The 6,288-nt window shown below is 41.9% G+C and overlaps 1 long non-coding RNA gene across 1 annotated transcript in view; it reads right to left on the reverse strand.

Annotated features, from left to right (window-relative positions):
* Positions 1–6,132, reverse strand: part of LOC106725317 — an 8,709-nt gene extending 2,577 nt beyond the window's left edge. Inside the window, exons 1-2 of the long non-coding RNA XR_001361182.1 lie at positions 6,034–6,132; positions 3,988–4,053 (exon numbers count right to left, since the gene is read on the reverse strand). This is a non-coding gene — a long non-coding RNA (uncharacterized LOC106725317). The remainder of the gene's footprint in view (positions 1–3,987; positions 4,054–6,033) is intronic.
* Between the last annotated feature and the right edge of the window lie 156 nt (positions 6,133–6,288).

The raw sequence follows: 6,288 nt of genomic DNA on the forward strand, positions 1-6,288 counted from the left end.
CAGAAATGAAGCCAGGGTCAAGCCCTCAGAGGGCAGATGCTACCAGCTGATGGTTAATGTGCTAGCAGTAGCATAGCTTCTCTCTGGGAAGCAACAAATATACTCCCTTAGCTACAAATATACTCCCTACCTGCTCTCCCAATACCACCCCTCCCCTGGCCCAGAAGCCTGAGTCAGTTCAACACAGATGTTTTGTGGGACATCTATGTGCCCAGCAAAGCTCAGTGCTTCCCATGTTTTGTGTTCAATCATCAAAACAATGTTCAAGATCAGCACTATTATCCTCATGATGCCAATGGAGAAACTGAGGCACAGAGGCAAAGTAACTGGCCCAAGTTCACATGGCTCATTATCAAGAGATCTAGTATTTGAAAGTTGTCTGAGTAATGCAGACTTTGTGAAAGAAAGTACCCTTAGAAGTCATTTACCATTTTACTCTCTCGACAAAGAGCTGTAAAGAAAACAAGGACTTGTCTATCTCCAGTTGTCTGCTAGGCATTTCCTCTTAGACAGGATTCCACCACTACCTCACAAACAGCATCCCTCAAATATTACCTCACAGCAGGCACCAGGAAACTCTAACTGGGCTCAAACCAGAGGGCAAAGCCCCTGAGGATAGGCATCTGCAACACCAGAACAGCAAGCCTGTGGCATTCATGCCAGGACTTTCAGACAAACACATAACACTCTCAACTACAAAAGGGCTGAGACATAGGAACAGGAGCTAGAAAAGCAAACATGCTCTTCGTCTTGTCTCTACATCAAGGAAGGAAACTGTGGTATGAAAAATAGTGAAGAATAAGTAATTCAAAAATCCTTTCCATTTGGTCCTGGAATGAATTCTACCACCCACCATTGATCACAAGCTACCTAAACTCTTCCCAGTGCCCATTAGCAGAGTTAAGAACTGTGTTCAATGCTGCACCCTACACTCAAGTAAAACCCTAAATGTGGCCCCACTGCTGTTCCTCTCTGTAAGAAATCAATGAAATATATTAGAAAAAAAATGAAAAGAAAATAGTGAAGAATGAATAATTCAAAAATCCTTTCCATTTGGTCCTGGAATGAATTATACCACCCACCATTGATCAAAAGCTACCTAAACTCTTCCCAGTGTCCATTAGCAGAGTTAAGAACTGTGTTCAATGCTGCACCCTACACTCAAGTAAAACCCTAAATGTGGCCCCACTGCTGTTCTCTGATCTCATCACCTCCTGCCCTGCCTTTTGCTCACTCCATGCCATCACATTGATCTTCTTGTGCTCCCTTGAACATGCCAAGTGCTTATCCCTCAAAGAGTCATAGGGTTCACTCCCTCATTTCCTCCGGCTCTCTGCTTAAATGTCCCTTAGCGGAGGGGTACCCCAGACCCTACTCCGGCCCTTCTTACCCCTTGCCTTATGGAGATAGTGACCTCCACAGTGCTTATCTAACATCTATGTCTATGTATTTGTTGAGGGAGTATTCCTCCCTTCCCGACTAGAATGTAAACTGCATGAAGGCAAGGTTATCAGTTTTGTTCACTGCAGTATTTCATGCTTAGAATAGTACATAGTATACAGTAGGTTTTCAATAATTAACAAATGTAATTACTAGAGAGCAATGGCAGGGAGTCAGCAGAAGTACATCCTATATAAAACATAGGTGTGGCTCTTCAGGGACTGAAGGGAACAAAGGGTTTTGAAAGGTGAGGTAAAACTTTCTCTTCTGATAGACATTGGGAATAGCAGCTCCTCTTTCTCCACACTACCAACTTCCACTCCCTACCTCTTTTTTAGTACTTTGATAAGAGTAAGAATAATGGAGCACTGGCCAGCGTGGCTCAGTAGTTGAGCACTGACTCATGAACCAGGGGGTTACTGTTCAATTCCTGGTCAGGGCACATGCCTGGGTGTGAGCTTAATCCCCAGTAGGGGGCGTGCAGGAGGCAGCTGATTGATAATTCTCATCATTGATGTTTCTATCTCCCTCTCCCTTCCTCTTTCTGAAATAAACAACAACAACAACAACAAACCATATATCTTTTAAAAAAGAAAAGGTGACCGTGAGTTGCTACTTGTTGAAATTGGGGTATGGGTACCTGGTTACTATATTACTAGAGGTACTATAGAAAATTCATGCACTGGAAGAAGAGTCCCTCAGCCCAGCCTGCCCCCGCTCACAGTCCAGGAGCCCACAGGTGTGGGAGGTGACCCAGTGATCAGGGGAAGGCAATGCCCCATCACACTTCTGCTGCTGCCACTTCCGGCAGCATAAGCCTTGGCCAGCCCTAGTTACTTGAGCCTTGGGTGGCCCTGGGCATCTGGGCAGCTGCCAATCAAGGCTTGCCTGCACCTCAGGCTGACCCTGGGCGACCTGGCTGCTGAGGAGACTGGCTGTCTCTGGAGGCAGGCACACAGAGCACCCAGGCCCACCAGGGGTAGGCTCGGCCTTCCCGCGTGCCTGCCACTCTTGCGGGGCTCAGGGGACTGAGCACCACCATCTTGTGGCTGTGGGCACCGCCATCTTTGAGGGCATGGTGGTCAATTAGCACATTCACTTTTTATTGGCTGTGGTCTCTAACATCTCTGAGGGTGGGGCAGTCAATTAGCATATTCCCTCCTTATTGGGTGTGGACACTGCCATCTTTGTGACAGCATGAGGGTCAATTAGCATATTCTCTCTTTATTAGATAGATTCTCTATACTTGTAAAAAACACTTAAAAAAAATCTTAAAACAGCCAGAGGAAAAGGACGGATTACCTACAAAGGAAAAAAAAAACTAGAATAGCAGGCTTCTAATTAGCAACAAAGAAAGCCAGAAAATAATAGCACAATGTCTTCAAAGTGCTGAGTTAGTAATTGTTGGTGTAGAATTTTAAAACTAGTAAAGCTATCTTGCAAGGATGAGGGTAAGAAGAAATTCTTACAACCAAAAAATCTAAGAGAGTATATTATCAAGATACCATCACTAATATAACTTAATCAATAAAAAAATTTTTTTCAAGTGTATATAAAAAAAAGATACCAGCACTAGCCCTGGCCAGCTGTTTCAGTTGAATGGAGTGTCATTCCCTACACCAAAAGGTTGCAGGAGGCAACCAATGGATGTTTCTCTCTCTCTCTCTCTCTCTCTCTCTCTCTCTCTCTGTTTCCCTCTCTCCCTCTCAAGGTAATAAACATATCCTCCAGTGAGGACTTTTTAAAAAGATACCAGCACTAAAGAAACCTCTAAATGGTTTACTCTAGAAGAATGGAGAAAAATGACCCCTGAGGGATGGTCAGAGATACAAAAAGGAATGGTGAGCATGTAACACTTTGTAAATCTATGGTTTGTATAAAGTAACAATAATAATCATAGCATATAAATTATGAGTTTAAAATAGGAACTAAAATATTGGTTAATAAAAGCCTGTAATTGGGAAAGGTGGTGATTGAAAATCATGTTAACATAGTATGAAAGATTAAAATGTTGTACTTTAAACTCGGTTAAGTTCAACATGCATGATAAAAGTCTACTTTTTAGTATCTAGTCTGGACTAAGAATTACACTTGTATATAAGGAGGCATATATAAGAATGTTCATGGTAGCATTGTTTGAATAGCAAAAAAATTGAAATAACTGAAATATTAATATATCAAGGGCTCTATAAGTATAAATTAATTTTAAAATATTTAAGGCAGTAAAAAAGAACACAAAACTGCATGTTCTTTGGGGGAAAAGGAAACATGTCTGCCTTACACACCTCTGCAGGGTCAGCCCAGAGCATAGGACGGAGGGGCAGTGACAAGAACGTGTTGTTAGCAGTGCTTTTATCTAACTGGTATGATGATAAATAATGTTACCTTTCTCTTCTCTTCACTTAAACTTTTATATATAACATACCGGTAAGAGTAAACTTTATTTAAAAATATGTCACATGTACGTCAGGAATTGCCCCTTCCTCCTTTCTATCTTGCCCGATCCCATTATGTAACCCAGAACCCAGGTTCGAGGCCCAGACTCACCATTTCGTAACAGCTGCACATCATCCTCATGTATGGAATGCAGGTTTATCTTCTCAGCTATTAATGCTAAAGACAGAACAGATGTAAAGTCCATCCAGAATTCCTGGGCCTTTGGGCCATCCCTTTCCCCAGGCTCAGTAGTGAACAAGGACATTTATAAACTGATTTTAGCAAAAAATGTATGTAAGAGATGCTTTGCTGGCTACATGTCAGTGTCCTAGTGAAAGAACAGCCCTCAGAGCAGCTGTGACCCAGGTGATAAGTGGAGCCTGCGCCAAGGATGTTAAACTTCATGGGGCTCCTACTCCAACAGAAAGATGGACGGGCACAACGCAATAATTTGCAAAAATAAAATATGGATTGCCAATAAACAGGACAAAATACATAACCTAGCTGCTGATTAAAGAGAAAATTAGCCAAAACAAGAAGCTTCTTTTTTTTCCCACCTATCAAATTGGTAATAATTTTATAAACATATTACCTAGGGTTTCCAAATGTTTGGCGAAATGGATACTCATATACATACTGGTGACGAGAGAAAATGAATCTAACTTTTTAGAGGGCAGTTCCAAATCCTTAAAATTCTGCATACCCCTTGGGTCCAGGAACTCTACTTTTAAGCAATGTATCTTAACAAAATAATCATGATGACATGCAGAGATTTAACCACTATGTCCCTGTCTATAAAAACAAAAGATAACACAGTCTCAATATTCAAAAATAAGGACTGGTTTCATAAATCCATCTATACAATAAAATTAATATTATGTAGTCATTAAATATAATATTGATGTGTATGTAATGCATGTATTTGTGATAGAGCTGTGTACCAAAGTTTCTTTTTTAAAAGTTTGCCCTAACTAGTTTGGCTCAGGGGATAGACCATCGGCCTGCAGACTAAAGGGTTCCAGGTTCCATTCTGCTCAAGGGCATGTACCTTGGTTGTGGGCACATCCCCAGTAGGGGATGTGCAGGAGGCAGCTGATCGATGTTTCTCTCTCATTGATGTTTCTAAATCTCTATCCCATCCCTCTCCCTTCCTCTCTGCAAAAAATCAATAAAAATATTTAAAATAATCAAATAAATGAAAGTTCTATAGCTCTGCTCCAGTGGGTCAGTGATTGAGCATCGATCCAGGAACCAAGAGATTATGGTTCAATTCCCAGTCAAGGCACCTACCTGGCTTGTGGGCTCAATCCCCAATAAGGGGAATGCAGGAGGCAGCCAATCAATGATTCTCTCTCTCCCTTCTTCTCTCTCTAAAATCAATTAAAAACATATATTACTTAAATTGCTATAAGTATATGTGTGTGTGTGTCTGTGTGTGTGTGCGTGTGTTTGTGTAGCATATTTTTAAGAAAACAAATTCTAGGGTGTTAGTAGTGTTTAAATCCAAATGATGTAAATTCTGGCCCTAACCGGTATGGCTGAGTGGATTGAGCATCGGCCTGCGGACTGAAAGGTCCCAGGTTCGATTCTGGTCAAGGGCATGTACCTTGGTGGCGGGCACATCCCCACTGGGAGGTGTGCAGGAGGCAGCTGATCGATGTTTCTAACTCTCTATCCCTCTCCCTTCCTCTTTTTAAAAAATCAATAAAAGATGTTTTTAAAAAAATGATGTAAGTTCTGGCATTACTCATTGTCTTCTTTCAGCCAGTCTGAATATTTTATGCTTTCTAAGATATACACATACTGCTTTATGTGTTAAAACAAGAAATATTTTGGGAAATCCATGGGGTTCCAGTTGAAGAAATAGTTTTTTCCTTCCAAATGCATACATTTCTCTTTCTAACAAAGCAGCATGCTGACAAAGTGGGTAGATGCACACAGAGCCAGGACAAAGGCAGATAGCTTACTCCTCCTCCCCAGGCTTTTCTAACACAAATTTTGGAGGCTGACAGCACAACATCTCAAACCAGGTCAGAGCTAGGGAAGGATGTAACCAACTTCATCATACTATAATTCTGGATTAGCCCTTTAGTGAAAGGTCAAGGAGGGCTTTCCTGCTGGAGAGAAGGGAGGAATTGACAGGAGGGACCACCTTACCTATGAAATGGACTGCAGCTGTCCGTAGGAAGGACACGGAGCTCTTCAGGAAGCTGAAGCTCTGAAACAGTAACTCCCCCACTAATTGTCTTTTGCATGTATTCACCTGTGAAGTCAAAGAGGAGTAATGCTGACAAGGAGAGGGGGGTTGCTGGGAACTCGACTGAAGACCATCTTGCAGCCTTGGCCCTATCACCTTGTCCACAAGCAGCAGCATTTTCTGTCTTCAGTCAGCTTAAACGATTTGAACCTATA

The sequence above is a fragment of the Myotis brandtii genome, unplaced genomic scaffold (assembly GCF_000412655.1).
Source record: "Myotis brandtii unplaced genomic scaffold, ASM41265v1 scaffold1551, whole genome shotgun sequence".
Taxonomy (NCBI): Eukaryota; Metazoa; Chordata; class Mammalia; order Chiroptera; family Vespertilionidae; genus Myotis; species Myotis brandtii.